A 15,868-nucleotide genomic window follows, 5' to 3' on the forward strand; every position below is an offset into this window, starting at 1 on the left:
GCCTGAGTTCTCTCGGCGGTCAAGCCCTCTTCAGGTGGGTAGGGGAAGAGTGAGGGTGGGTGCGAGGACAGGGCCACAGCTTGCAGGGCTCTCAGGGTCTTCTGCATGGAGAAGGGGGCAGGCATGTCCTAGCAGTCTAGGTCAGGCTGGGGGTGGCTCTGTAAGAAGTTTCTGCTCAGAGTGAGGAACCTCTCTTCCAAAGGAACGGGAGGTGGGAACGCCACACACCTCACAGTGCTCAGAGCAGACGTAGGCCTGTTTCACGGTAGGTATTCTTACAACACAGGGGGAGGGGATATGGCCAGCTGCTTTACCACGTTCTTTCAAAGTCACAGACTAACATCTCTGAAAATAGCTCTCGTCTCCCCAAATGTGCCCGATGCCTGCAGTTAATCTCTGACAACTGCTTGAGGATGGCTTCAAAGTGTTCCTGGTGGCTGGCACCATGGCTGAGTAGGCTAATCCTTCGCCTTGCGGCGCCGGCACACCAGGTTCTAGTCTTGGTCAGGGCGCCGGATTCTATCCCGGTTGCCCCTCTTCCAGGCCAGCTCTCTGCTGTGGCCCGGGAGTGCAGTGGAGAATGGCCCAAGTGCTTGGGCCCTGCACCCCATGGGAGACCAGGAGAAGCACCTGGCTCCTGCCTTCGGATCAGCGCGGTTCGCCGGCCGCAGCGCGCCGGCCGCGGCGGCCATTGGAGGGTGAACCAACGGCAAAGGAAGACCTTTCTCTCTGTCTCTCTCACTGTCCACTCTGCCTGTCAAAAAAAAAAAGTGTTCCTGGTGTCGCCCATTCAGACTTTCCCAACCAGCATCAGTGTCAGAGGCACAGGTGCGATGTGTGGAGCTCAGGGACCCCACCCCCCACCACCGCCCAAGCCCTCCTTGCGGTAGGTGTCTTGGAGAAATGGGGCAGCACCTCTCTTTCCCGTGAGTGCCCTCGGGGAAGCAGTGATGATCAAGCTTCTTGATTGGTCCTTTATTCCCCAGTACGCCTGCTCTCGTACAAATGGAATGGCAAGGGAATAGGGTGGTGAGGGAATGAGCCCTGGGGAGCGGGTGGCTCTGTCCTTGATGGACCTCAATTTCTGCATCTTCTTTTTTTTTTTTTTTTTTTTTGACAGGCAGAGTGGATAGTGAGAGAGAGAGAGACAGAGAGAAAGGTCTTCCTTTTTGCCATTGGTTCACCCTCCAATGGCCGCTGTGGCCGGCGCATCTCGCTGATCCGAAGCCAGGAGCCAGGTGCTTCTCCTGGTCTCCCATGCGGGTGCAGGGCCCAAGGACTTGGGCCATCCTCCACTGCCTTCCCGGGCCATAGCAGAGAGCTGGCCTGGAAGAGGATCAACCAGGATAGAATCTGGCGCCCAAACCGGGACTAGAACCCGGTGTGCCGGCGCCTGTTAAGCCACGGCGCCAGCCAATTTCTGCATCTTCAACGTGAGAAGTCGAGCCTGCAGGATTTCTCTAACTACTGAGCGCACAGTTCCAGTGACTGGAGTGCACTCTCCAGGCAGTGCCTCCTTCCAGCAACTCCTCTGTAAGGCCGGGTGGAATGGTCTTTGTTCCGTGAAGAAAGCATTCTCCTGGCATCGTAACGGCTTCAGTGGTCAACCCAGATACAGAAGGGCTTGTTAGGAGCTGGGACATAAAGTATCCCCAAAAGCAGAGATGTCATAATGGGAGATGTGAGGGACAGAGGTCTCTGGATTCCACCCATAGTCCTCCAGGGTCTGGAGCAGGCTGGGAACCTGCCGGACTGTGGATAAAGCTGTGGTTAGAGAGGGGGCTGTGGCAGTGCTTCTGGTGGGGTCTCCTTGGTCTGCTGACCCGAAACTCCTCAGTGACAGTGGAACCGAGGGAGGTCAGCAGCCACACTCCCAAGAAATGACGTAGCATCAGATGTCAAGGAACAACCGTAGGTGCTAGAGAGACTCAACCTTCCTGGCCTCTGCTCTTCACATTCTCTCTGTGTAGGACTCCACATGGAGCTGATGATCAGCAGAAAATTGCATTATATGGGGGTGCTTCAAACAATTCTTAGAAAAAAATGGAGTTAACACACTTTCCATGAACTTTCTGAAGACCACTTAGCTAAGGGAGGGGGTGTGATGTCAGTGGCCAGCATCACTAAGTGGGACAGATTGAGGCCCCCAGTGACACTGCAGGGACAATTCAGGGACAGTCTGGGCTGGAACCATGAAGCACACCCTTAAGGTTTCTCTCTCTCTCTCTCTGTCTTCATTATGCATCACTTCCTTCAAGTGTGTTAAGCCTATTGATCTGACTACAGTCTTGTATATATCAAGAATTGATTCAATTCAATACTTAGAGTCTGCTTTTCTTGCCTTTGACCTGAAGTATCCTGACTTCAATGGTAATTTCCCTAGTCAGTGTGTTTTATCCCTTAGTTGCTAATAACACAAGTTGCCATTGAAAGGGTAAGTTTGGTTATAAGTTCTTGAGGCATCTGATTGAAATCTCCACAAATTGATCTCTATAAACATGTGTTTCTTACTTTTCCTGAGGGTGAAAGAGAGAATTTTAAAGGGAAGTGGCCAACCAATCTATTGTGGAAGATTTGTCTTGCTGGGACTCTCAGCCCACCCAACGCTGGAGAAGACGTTCTTCGTGCTCATCCTGCTGATGTACCTGGGGATCCTGCTGGGCAACGGGGTCCTCCTCCTGGTGACCGCCCTGGACGCCCGCCTGCACACGCCCATGTACTTCTTCCTGGGCCACCTCTCCCTCCTGGACGGGTGCTACACCACCTCCTCCGTCCCCCTCATTCTCGACAGCTTCCTCACACCCAGGAAAACCATCTCCTTCTCAGGCTGTGCCGTCCAGATGTTCCTCTCCTTTGCCATGGGAGCCACAGAGTGTGTGCTTCTGGGCATGATGGCATTTGATCGCTACGTGGCCATCTGCCACCCCCTTAGGTACCCCATGGTCATGTGCAAGTCTACCTATGTGCCCATGGCTGCCAGCTCCTGGGTGGCTGGTGGAGCCAACTCCTTGGTCCAGGTCTCTCTTGTGGTACAATTACCCTTCTGTGGGGACAACGTCATCAACCACTTCACCTGTGAGATCCTGGCTGTGCTGAAGTTGGCCTGTGCTGACATCTCCATCAACGTGGTCAGCATGGTTGTAGCCAACGTGATCTTCCTGGGGGCCCCTGTCCTGTTCATTTTTGTCTCATGTATCTTCATCCTCACCACCATCCTGAGGATCCCATCAGCTGAGGGCAGGAAAAAGGCCTTCTCCACCTGCTCTGCCCACCTCACAGTCGTGGTGGTCTTCTACGGGGCCATCCTCTTCATGTACAGAAGCCCAAGTCCAAGGACTCCCTGGGGGCAGACAAGCAGGACCTTGCAGACAAATTCATCTCCCTCTTCTATGGGGTGACCGCCATGCTCAACCCTGAAGGTCACCATGAAGAACCTGATCAGTCAGAAGCACTTCACCCAGTAGTAGCAAGAGGAAGTTGAGGCCAGCGCTGTGGTGCAGTGGGTTAAGCTTCCGCCTGTGGCACCGGCATCCCATATGGGTGCTGATTCTAGTCCCAGCTGCACCTTTTCTAGTCCCAGCTCTCTGCTATGGCCTGAGAAAGCAGTAGAAGATGGCCAGGTGCTTGGGCCCCTGCATCCAGGTGGGAGACCCAGAAGTCCTGGCTCCTGGCTTCAGATTGGCGCAGTTCTGGCCATGTAGCCATATTGGGGAGTGAACCAATGGAGGGAAGACCTTTCTCTCTGTCTTTCCTCTCACTGTCTGTGACTCTACCTCTCAAATAAATAAATAAAAATCTTAAAAAAAAAATGGATGTGGAGAGGTTGGTCAATGGGTGTAAAGATGCAGTTGGACAGAAGGGGTAAGTTCTGGTGTTCTGTTGCACAGTGGGAGGACTACAGTAAAAAGATAACGGGTTGCATATTTTGATACAGCAAGAAGATTTTGAATGTTTCACTACAAAGAGACAATAATTGTTTCAGGTAATGAATATGCGAATTGCCATGATTTGATCATTGCATAATGTATTCATGTGTTAACACATCACGCTAAACCCTGTAAAGTGTAAATTAAAAATGAAATAAGAGGCCGGCGCCGTGGCTCAACAGGCTAATCCTCCACCTTGCGGCACCGGCACACCGGGTTCTAGTCCCGGTTGGGGCGCTGGATTCTATCCCGGTTGCCCCTCTTCCAGGCCAGCTCTCTGCTATGGCCCGGGAGTGCAGTGGAGGATGGCCCAAGTCCTTGGGCCCTGCACCCGCATGGGAGACCAGGAGAAGCACCTGGCTCCTGGCTTCGGATCAGCGAGATGCGCCGTCCGCAGCGGCCATTGGAGGGTGAACCAACGGCAAAAAGGAAGACCTTTCTCTCTGTCTCTCTCTCTCACTATCCACTCTGCCTGTCAAAAAAAAAAAAAAAAAAAAGAAAAAAAGAAAGAAAAAAATGAAATAAGACTAAAAAGAAAGAAATACAATAAAATACAAACTAAACTTAGAAAAAGAAGAAAGAATATGTACCTAATATCAAAACTTAATATAAAAGTATAAGGATCACATCTATATGATATGGGGGAAAAAAGTAGGTTGATCAAAGGAATAGAATAGGCAAGTATATCCCCTGTATATGGTCATTTGATGTTTGACAAAGGTGCCAAAGTAATTCAATGAAGGGAGAAAAATTCAATAAATTTAAATTTATTCAAGTGCTGGGACACTTGAATATCCATATGGAAAAAAATAAACTTCAATTGCTAACCCACATTACATAAAAAATTAATTCACTATAGACCACAGATTTAGACAAAAGCTAAAACTATAAAACTTTTATAATAAGACATAGAAAACTGTGACTGAGGGTAGGCCAAAATTTCTTAAATAAATGGAAAATAATAATCAAAAAAGAGGAAAATTAATAGAATTGATCAAAATGTAGAACATCTGTTCAGCAAAAGACACTATTGACAAGTTGAATATTAAAGGGACCGGTGCTGTGGCATAGTGGGTGAAGCCACATTCTGCAGCACCAGCATCCCATATGGGCACCAGTTCAAGTCCAGGCTGCTCCACTTTGATCCAGCTCCCTGCTTATGCTCCTGGGAAAGCAGCAGAGGATGGCCCAAGTGCTTGGGTTCCTGCACCCACATGGGAGACTTGGAGGAAGCTCCTGGCTCCTGGCTTTGGCCTAGTCCAGCCCTGGTCATTGCAGCCATTTGGGGAGTGAACCACTGAATGAAATATACCCCCCCTCTTTCTCTCTCTCTCTCTCTCTCTCTCCATCTCTCCCTCTCCCTCTCCATCTCCCTCTCTCTCCCTCTCTGTCTCTCCATATCTAGTTGTAACTCTGATTTTTCAATAAATAAATAAATCCTTGAGGAAATAAATATTCAAGCCCCAGACTGGGAGAATATTTACAATACACATATCTGACAAAGGACTTTATACAAAAATATTTCTTAAAACAATATTAAAAATGATAATAGTGGATCAAAGACTTGAATAGATAATTCACAAAGAAAAATATATGAATTGCCTTAGGCACATGAAAAAGTGTTCAATATCATTAGTTACAAGGAAAATGTAAATTAAAACCACAATGAGATACCAGTACACATCAACCAGAGTAGCTAAAATTTAAGGCTGACACCACCAAATGTTGACAACTTTGTGGTGCCACTAGAATTCTCAAAAGTTACTGGTTGTAGGCTAAAAAGATACAAATGCTTTGGCAAAAGAGCTGTGAACTTCTTCTGAAACTAGGCACAGGGGCAGGTGTTTGTAGTTGGTGTAGGGGTTAGGATACCTGTGTCTTATTTCAGAGCACTGACTGAGTTTGATCCCTGGCTCTGGGTCATGATTCCATCTCCATGTTAATGCAGACCCTGAGGGGCAACAGTGCCGGCCCCAGACATTGGGGTCCTGCCACCACGTGGGAGACCTGGACTGAGCTCCTGGTTTCAGCTCAGGCCAACCCCAGCTATTGTGGGCATTTGGAGAGGAAGTCAGCAAAAGAGAATTCTCTCTCCCTCTCTCTCTCTCTCTCTCTCTCTCACACACACACACACACACAGATAAGTAAATAAATTAAAAAAAAAAAAAAACTTGGCATATACTGGTGGTATGACCCAACGATTCCAGTCTCAGGTAGTTAGCCAGAGTAATTGTCTAACATTTCTGTGTGTCAAGACCTGCTAATATCACAGATTAGCTGGATCCTCTGCTTCTGGGCCTTTCACAGTTACGGTGTTGACTGGGCTGGGTCCCATCAAGAATTCTTGGCATCCGGAGGTTTGCAGAAACTGTAGAAGGACATGGAGGTGCGTTCCCGATGTCCTCCTGCGGCCCAAGTGTGGAAAGTTCCAACAAGCAAGCAGAAGGAGGAAGTGGGGGAAAGAAGCCTTCCTGGGTGCCCTCAGCGTGACTGGATCTTGGGGACGTTGTCCCAGAAGTATAACAAGTCTCCTCACTTCCTGGAAGAAGAAGCATTTAGACCCCATGGGAAATGGGGTGGGGAGAATCGAGAGGAGGGAACCAGACAGGGGATGGCATGTGTGGATGGGCTCTTCCCTCCCAGGCTCTGGGCAGGGGTGGGGAGCTGTTTTTCTGCCAAGGGCCATTTGGGTATTTGTAGCATCATTTGTGGGCCATACACAATTAACAACTTAAAAATTAGTCTGCTGCAGATTTGTTAAATTTCAAGTCTTGCCTGTCGTTTATCGACCAGGCCAGGTCAGCTTATTTCATGGGCCTCTTACGGTTTGGTTTCCACCTCCCCCCTCACCTCCCGGTTGAGGTTCTTTGCCCTCCCCCCCAGCCATAAGAGCTGGTTGCTGACAGCTTCCCTCCCCCAGTGACAGCCATCCCTGAGCACCTGCCCTGGGGTGGCGGGGCGGCCTCTGGTGTCGGAGAAGTGCCCCTAGGTTAGTGTTGCTGAACCGCGCAGTGTGATGGCTGTGAACAGACATGAGGGGGCCTGGTCTGGAGAGCATGAGGGGTGTTAGGCGGAGGCTGGGGAGGAGGTTGCTTGGGCTGCAGGGTGGAAAACAGGTCCAGCCATTCCACCTCCCCCGTTGCTACTCCTGTCCTCCTAGACAGACAGCAAACAGACAGTGGACAGATAGACGCGGGAGTGCCAGGTGGCTTTATTGGAAGCATTGCAGTCTGGGTGAGGAGAAGCTGTGCCCTCACTCACGCGGGCCCTCTCGCTCGAGTTCACACTCACGTCGACACTGCAGGCTCTGCCCTGGCTGGCTCTGGCCTGGTGCAGGGGAGCTGGGAGCCTGCTCCTCCCTCCTAGTCCTCCAACCCCAGGCCGGGGTGGTTCACATCCTCACTGAGACACAGCGCCCCCTGTGGTGTTGTCCTGGGCTAGCTGCTCTGGTGCTTGCCCTGGGGAGGAAGGAGAGGCAGGGTCAGGGGCGGAAGCTGGGGCCAGGGGCTTGGAGGCAGGAGGCAGGGCTGGGGAGGGCCAGGCTTGCCTTGGCAGAGATTCGCTTCAGTCTCCGAATGATGCGGCCCACCCAGGGCTGTTCTGGGGGTGCACAGAGCTGGAGACCCCTCAGTGTGGTGAACCTGGAGGCAGAGAGAAGGGAGCCCTGGAGCCCAGCTTCCTGGAGGGCTGTAGTAGGAGGGGCAGAGGCTGGGGACCACGTCTGGGCAGGTATTTCAGGGACTTGGTCTTGACAGGGAGAAGAGGGATAAGAAAGTGGGGGTATCACCAGGGGCTGACTGGGGGAGATGAGGCTGGAAACCGCCCCCACCCCCCAACAACTCACACTACAGCAGGTACTCGGCAGCCATCGGTGACGAGCAGGTAGCGAAAGGCTCTCACGATGTTCCCGGGGATGGGGCGCTGGGTCACAGACAGTCAGCAGTCTTCAGCATCATTAGCACCCCCCAGAGCTGGTGCTGGGACAGGAGAGAGAAGGCGTCAGGCCATAGGGACCACGGGGTGGGGTCGGGGGTGGCGAGCAGGGCTCTACTTGAGATTGAAGACAACTCTTGGGGGTGGGGGGTAGGCAGGTGGTTGGCTTGATATTCAGTCCATTATGCACTGATGTCACCCTAGTGGTTGACAAATAGACGTGAGCCTTCTAAACTGTTTGATCAACAGCCATGGCCCTGAGTCCCACAGTGCCTTCCTCCTGCCCCAATCACTCCATCCTCCCTCCCAAGCCCTCTCGGTATCCCCACAGTCCAGCAAATGACGAGTTAATGCTGGTCACAGTGCTGGGTGGAGAGCTGTTTTAGAGACCTGATATTTTGACTACCAGCCCAGCTGCAGTGTCTCCCATTCTCTCTACATTCAACAGAGATCATACTGTTCTCTCCTTCTGCCTGAGAAACTGAGGCAGTAGGCAACAGAGCGTGCAGAGAGGGGGACAGCCACAGGCCCTGGGATACACCAAGAGACGGACTCAATTTGGAATCCAGTGTAGGTAACCCACACTCACAGGCACACACACACACAGGGCACAGGGAGACCCCAGACCTAAGTAGCTGCCTCACACCCAGGGCAAAGCAGTCGGACACCGGCACTGTCAGCGCCCCCCACCCCCATCTTACCCAGGGAGGTCCAGAGAACCAGCAGGCTGAGGGCCAGGAGCCGGGCTGCACCAGGGGCCATGGAGGGTGAGCGGAGGCAGAGCAGGTGCGTGTCTGCGGGAGGCTGGGAGGCGCAGGTTTGGGATGGGTGTGCAGCGGGGAGCAGGAGCAGGCGAGCACTGGGGAGTGCACAGGCGTGAGAGGACCTAGCAGTGTGAGTGCTTGTGCAAGGCTGCGGCTGCCTCCTATTTATGGCCCAGAGCTTTCGCTTTCTCCGTCTAGAAATTCCCCTCCATGTCCCATTCCATGGATTCCCCTTTTGCCCCCTCTTTTTGGCAGAACCCTGCCCCGCCCACCCTCTTCTCCCCTCTTCTGCTTTCCTTGGCTTCAGTTCTGAGAGCCTAAGCAGCTTGCCGTCTGGCCAAGAAAAAGAGGACTGAGTTGTGGTACTGTAATCCCACTGCTGGCAATAGCTTCATCCACCAGAAGTGATGGTCAGGGTTGGGGGGTCAGAGCAGTGTTGCGCCCCTTTCCCTAGGTTCTCCTAGTGTCCTCCTCATTGGTGTTCTCTTCCTTCGAGGCTTGTGATGAAGACATTTCCTGGGTGCCCTAGGGACAACCACGAGAGCTGGGGTGGCCTTCCTGGATTGTCACACTCCTACCCATCCGCTATCTGGGAACCAGTCCCTCCACTGGGACAAACAGCCTAAAGGCAACGTTCCTTGGGAGGGAGCCAAGATCTTCCTTCCCACATCCCAGGCCCTGGGATTAAAGTTGAGCTCAGCAAGAACTTCCCCCTCCTTTATTCATTATTTTTAATTTTTTAAAATATTTATTTATTTGAAAGACAGTTACAGAGAGGCAGAGGCAGAGAGAGAGAGAGAGAGAAGTCTTCCATCCACTGGTTTACTCCCCAGATGGCCGCAACAGCTGGAGCTGGGCCAATCTGAAGCCAGGAGCCAGGAGCTTCCTCTGGGTCTCCCACATGGGTGCAGGGGCCTAAGGGCTTGGGCCATCTTCCACTGCTTTCCTAGTCCATAGCAGAGAGCTGGATTGGAAGTGGAGCAGCCAGGACTCGAACCGGCACCCATATGGGATGCCGGCACTCCAGGTGGTGGCTTTACCCGTTATGCCACAGTGCTGGCCCCCTATTCATTACTTTCCTCTGTCCCACACCTGGGTCACAGGAACAGGGGGCAGGAGAGTCTGCCCTGGAATAGCCCATTTCATCTTTCCCCATCTCCTAATCCTGGGAACCAAGAGGGGATTTCTAAGGAGAGGGGCTGGCCAGCTCATATTCAGACAAATCCCCAAATTTCAAGGAATTGACAGATGGAGGAGGGGAATAGCGATTTCCCATCCTTATGAGAAAGAGCGGAAGAGAAGACCTCAAACGAGAAATTAACAGATGGGACACCCATGTAACCATCCCCACGCTGGGCTCTCCTTGGTGGGAGGGGTGTGTTCTCACTCTCATGGGTTTCTGACTTCTCTTTCTTTCCATCTGTTGCTAATAATGATGATTGGTTACTCTGTGCTAGGCTCTGTGTCAAGGGCCAAACCAGTGTTACCTTGCTTCACTTTGCCAACAAGGCTACGAAGTAGTTGTCCAAGTTGTTTTCATCATATTGTCTCTGCTTTACACGTAAGCACAGGTCGCACAGCTCAGCAGTGCTGGAGCGTGATCTGAAGCCAGATTTGCTCTCTGAGATTTGCACTCTTCCATACTAGTCCACACTGCCTGTCTGCTGATCGCAGCACTGAGTGTGTAACACACAGCCCAGAGGAGGAGACTGTACGGATAGTGTGTCTCAGTTGGGGCTCAGGGTGCACCACTCACTAGCTGTGTGATCAGGCAAATGCTAGTGATCTTCTCTGTAAACTGGGAATGGTAGTAGATCTATGTCTTGTGAATCTAAGATTCTCTGAGTAGAGCAGTTACCTTAGAGGCTTGCACATAATAAGCACTCCTTAATAATTAACCAAGAGTGGGCGTTTGGCCTAGGGATTACGATGCCCATTAAAACACCTCGGTCCTACATTGGAGTGCCTGGGTTCAATTCCTAGCTCTGGCACCTGACGCTAGCTTCTTGCTAATTCGGACTCTGAGAGTGAGTGGTGAGGGCTGCCTCCCTCGTGGGAGACCTGGATTGAGTTCCAGTTTCCTAGCATCATGAAGGAGCCCCCTTATTCTTTCTTTTTTTTTTTTAAGATTTATTTTATTTATTTGAAAGACAGAGTTACAGAGAGAGGTAGAGACAGAGAGAGAGGTCTTCCATCCTCTGGTTCACTCCCCAGGTGGCTGCAACGGCTGGAGCTGCGCTGATCCAAAGCCAGGAGCCAGGAGCTTCTTCCAGGTCTCCCACGTGGGTTCAGGGGCCCAAAGCTTTGAGCCATCTTTTACTGCTTTCCCAGGCCATAGCAGAGAGCTGGATCAGAAGAGGAGCAGCCGGGACTAGAACTGGCGCCCTTATGGGCTGCCAGCACTTCAGGCCAGGGCTTTACCCTTCTGAGCCACAGTGCTGGCCCCTATTCTTTTTGTTTTAAAGATTTATTTATTTTATTTGAAAGGCAGAGTTACAGAGAGGCAGAGGCAGAAAGAGAGAGAGATAGAGACAGAGACAGAGACAGAGACAGAGACAGAGGGAGAAAGAGGTCTTCCATTTGCTGGTTCACTCCCCAGACAGCCGCAATGGCTGGAGCTGTGCTGATCCAAAGCTGGGAGCCGGCCCCTATAAATAAAATTTTTAAATGAACCATTATTATTTAATCCTCTCATTCCTGTATCTGTCCATTAATTCGTCTACCCAATCATCTTTCTGTTGATATATTCAGCCTGTGCTGGTTGTAGTTGTTCTCTGTTTGCCCCAAGCTCACCCATTATTTATTGTCCACTTTCCTGTGCCCTGGCAGGCTGGAAGACTGACCTCTGCAGATTGCATTACCCAGGATTCCTTGCCCATGGGAGGTAGCAGCGGGGGATCCATGAGTGGAAGGAGAGGGGCTGGGGGTGCTCATCGCCCGAATCTTTGGTCTTGCTGCAGTCTGTAGTGAATAAAACCCTATGGCAGCTGTTCTCAAAGAGCAGTCTTTGGACAATGGCCTCAGCTTCACTGGGAGCTTGTTAGAAATGCACGTTCTCCGGCCCTACTAGAGCCAGACCCTGGGGTGGGGGCAGCAAACTGTTTTCTCACACTTTCCAGGTGACTGACGACGCTAGAGTTGGGGACTCACCGATGCCGTTTACAGACCCTCTGGGGCCGCCTCCTCTCCATGGGCCTCTCTCTAACTAAGCTTCTCTTGCCCCTTAAGGCCTTGCTATGGTTCTGGTTTTCCCCTTCCTGCTGAATCCGGGGGCCTTATCATTCAGTGACAGCTCCTTAATCCTGACCCTGCCTCTTACACTGCCCTTTTATTAAAATATTCTTGGCTAAATCTTTTGAGTGGATGTGGTATTGTGAAATGTATATATTTTTTCCTTTGTGCTCATTTCCTGACATAGCTTCTAAAATCCTTGGAATCTCCAGGGTGACAAGGGCGGCTTTTGTAAATTAAAGAGATGCCCAGTGGTTGGGGGCACCTAGAGAGCCTTGGGACCCAACCTGGGGTTGAAACTTTTAGTCTCCCTGCCCTCATCCTGCCACCAGGGAGAGGAGAGAGGCTGGTGGTTCAGCTGACATCCCAATGGCCAGTGATGTCATCAATCACGGCGATGTGATGAAGCTTCCATAAAAACCCCAAAGGACTGAGCTCGGTGGCTCCCGGATAGCTGACCCTGTGGAGGTTCCTGGAGGCTGCCCGGAAAGGGCTGGGAGCTCTGTGCTCCTTCTCCCATGTCTGGTCAAATGCAGTGCTCCCATCTGGCTCCTTTGCGAATGTAAGTAAAACATTTCCCTGAGTTCTGTGAGCCACGCTGGCAAATTAATGGAGCCTGAGGTAGCGGGAACTACCCTATTTATAGATGGGAGCGCAGGCCAGCATCTGAATCGGGGGGCACATTCTGGTGGGACTGAGCCCTCAACCTGTACGGTCTGATGCTGCCTCCAGGTTGGTGACGTCAGAACTGAACTGAGTAAGAGGACTCAGCTAGCATCTGCCAGAGAAATCCCTACACACACAAGTGCTGATTGGTGGGTAGAAATGATAGGTTTCTCCTGTATCCTTACGGTGTGCCACCTGTTTCCTGCCAGGATCCTCACTGATACAGTACATGGTTCCAGAGCAGAGCCAGGGAAGGAGAGTCCCAAAGTGGAATCCTGGGATTACGTTGTTCAGATTATTTTCTTTTAAAGAAATATTTATTTATTTATTTGAGAGGAAGAGTTATAGACAGACAGAGAGGTCTTCCATCTGCTGGTTCACTCCTCAAATGGCCACAACAGCTGGAGCTGGGCCTAACCAAAGCCAGGAGCCAGGAGCTTCTTCTGAGTCTCCCACATGGGTGCAGGGGCCCAAGCGCTTGGGCCATCTTCCACTGCTTTCCCAGGCCATAGCAGAGAGCTGGATTGGAAGTGGAGCAAATGAGAATTGAACCGGTGCCCATATAGGCTGCTGGCTTCACAGGTGGAAGCTTAGCCTACTATGCCACAGCGCCGGCCTCGTTGTTCAAATACTTGGTGCATGCATTGATAATGGCTTTGCATGTGGAGAGAGGACACAAGTAACCTGGAGTATGTAGAAGCATCGCAGTCTCCTAGACTCTCACCAGCGAGGCACAGGATGCAATGCTGGAAGACAAGGAAATCCGAGATAAAGTACCAGAGGCACTTAATTGCTGTGACTGCAAATGGTGATACACATATTATTAGGTAGGTTGCCTGTTCCTGATTGTGCTAACCAAATTACATTAAAAATATAAGGTCAAGTTTTTTTTTTAAAAAAAGATTTATGTGAAAAGCAGAGTTACAGAGAGAGGAAGAGCCAGAGAGAGAGAGAGAGAGAGAGAGAGAGTCTTCCATCCACTGCTTCACTCCCCAGATGGCCGTAACTGGGGCTGGACCAGGGTGGAGCCAGGAGCTTAATCTGGATCTCCCACATGAGTTCAGGGGCCCAAGCACTTGGACCATTTCCTGCTGTTTTTCCCAGGCCATAGAAGAGAGCTGGATCAGAAGTGGAACAGCTGGGACTCAAACCAGTGCCCATATGGGATACAGGCACCACAGGCGGAAGCCACGGTGCCAGCCCCTGAGATCCCATTTTATCCAAAGACACTTTGATCATAACTGAAATTGCAAAGGGGGCCACTTGGGTGGGTCCTTGGATTCGCCCCTAGAGGAGGGTCTTGTGGCCCTCCTCAGTGGCTCATGTCTAATTATCTGTGTGGCAGCAGCAGCCCCCAACAACCCTGCCCTCACCTCTGTGAATGGTCCCCTCACTAAATTCTTTGCCATTAGACGTTTTTGAGCATGCCTTTGGTTTCCTGCTAAGATCCTCAATGACACACCCAGAAAGTTCCAAGCTGGCAGAGAGGTTTCCATTCCCCTCAGTTTCAGTGCCCTCTGCCTGGCGTTCCTGTTGGCAGAGATCTGAAGAATCAGCAGGAAAGAGCGAAACAATGAAAGAACAAGGCTTAGGACCCCATACACATCTACAGAGGGCACCCTGTGTGCCGAGCTGGGACACAGCAGTCAGCCAGGCAGATACACGTGCCTGCTCTTGTGGAGTTTTTATTCTAAGGAAGGAACCAGACACTTGAGCAGAGGCTGCTGAGATGCAGGTGAGGGCGTGAGGCACGCTGAGGCCTGGGGAGGCGTTGTAGCAGGGGAAACAGGAAGCACAAAGGTCTGGAGGCAAGGCTGTGCTTGAGGAATGGCTTGAAGACCAGAGGGCAGAGTGGCAGGAGACACGCCGCATCCCTTCCGGGCCGGATAGGGCAGGACTGTGTAAACCATTGCCCGGTTTCTACTTGGTGAGATGGGGGAGCCATGGGAGGATTTTGAAGAGGTGTGGTGAGATTGGACATATTTTAGAAGGCTCCCTCTAGCTGTTGAATGAAGAGTAGATCAAAGTGGTACCTTTTTTTTTTTTTTTTTTTTGGAAGAAGGACAATCAGGCTGGAAGCTATGCCCAAGTCCAGGGAGGACATAATGGTGCTTCGAGTTGGTAAGAAGTCGCACTCTAGGGGCTGGCGCTGTGGCGTAGCGAGTAAAATTGCTGCTTGCAGTGCCGGCCTCCCATTGGGGTGCTGGTTTGCGACCCAGCTGCTCCACTTAGGATCCAGCTCTCTGCTATGGCCTAGAATAGCAGTAGAAGATGGCCCGAGTGCTTGGGCCCCTGCACCCATGTGGAAGACCCAGAAGAAGCTCCTGGCTCCTGGCTTCAGATCGGCGCAGCTCCAGCCGTTGTGACCATTTTGGAGAGTGAACCAACAGATGGAAGACCTCTCTCTCTCTGTGCCTCTGCTTCTCTGTAACTCTGCTTTTGAAATAAATAAATTAAATAAATAAAAAAAGAAGTCAGACTCTGGAGACAAAGTGGAGCCAACAGGCTTTGCTAAGGGGTCAGCATAAGATAGAACAGAGACAGAAGAGGCAAGGATTTTGGCTTGAACAACTTGATGGATGGAATTTACCCACAAGTGGATATTGGCAGAGGGAAGAGTTTGTGGGCACATCGGGAGACTGGTTTTGAGTTGTTGAGTTGTTAAGTTGAAGCTGCATGTTGGACATGTAAATGTTGGGGTAGTTAGCATGGGTCTGGAGTTTAGGGGAGAGATTCTAGCTGAAGATATAAATCCGGGACTGTATGGATGGTACTCATATTTAAAGCCATAAAACAAGATTACCAAGAGATTGAGTGTAGGTAGAAGAGGCCCAAGTTCCACACTAAGCTGAACAGATTGGGGAGGTGAAGAGGACTCGGGGAAAGAGGGGGACAGTGAGGGTGTCACTCACATGGCAAAGAGGAAAGGGACACAGGCTCGAGGTGGAGTTTGAGTCCCCCTCCCCCCCGCCCCCAAAGCCATCGGCTTAGACAATCCACAGGGAGTGGGGATGGAGTGATTGGGAGGGTAGGGGTCTGGAGGCAGGTTTGGAACACTTTCTGGCCACACACACGTCACTGCTATGGGCTCACGACTTCACCCTCTTCCCAGCTAAGCCACTTTCCCCCGGGGCTCTTGGTTCAGCGTGAGCCCCGGGGGAAAGTCTTGTCTCAGCTCAGGGCAGCTCAGCTCAGGACAGCCCAGAGTGGCCCCAGGCTCCTCCAGGGAGGGAGCCTGCCCAGTCTTCTGGCTCTCTGGTCTGCCAAATCCTGGGCCCAGAGGTAGGAGATCTAGAACAGAGGGCGCCTCACCCCCTGGGGCTAGGCCTGGGAAGCCTCCCCAGTCTG

General features: G+C 51.5%; 1 pseudogene; it reads left to right on the forward strand.

Moving 5' to 3' along the window:
* The first annotated feature begins 833 nt into the window (after positions 1-833).
* LOC133770979 (olfactory receptor 13C7-like) lies at positions 834-3,606 on the forward strand (annotated as a pseudogene).
* The last annotated feature ends 12,262 nt before the right edge of the window (positions 3,607-15,868 follow it).

Source organism: Lepus europaeus, chromosome 12 (genome assembly GCF_033115175.1).
Source record: "Lepus europaeus isolate LE1 chromosome 12, mLepTim1.pri, whole genome shotgun sequence".
Taxonomy (NCBI): Eukaryota; Metazoa; Chordata; class Mammalia; order Lagomorpha; family Leporidae; genus Lepus; species Lepus europaeus.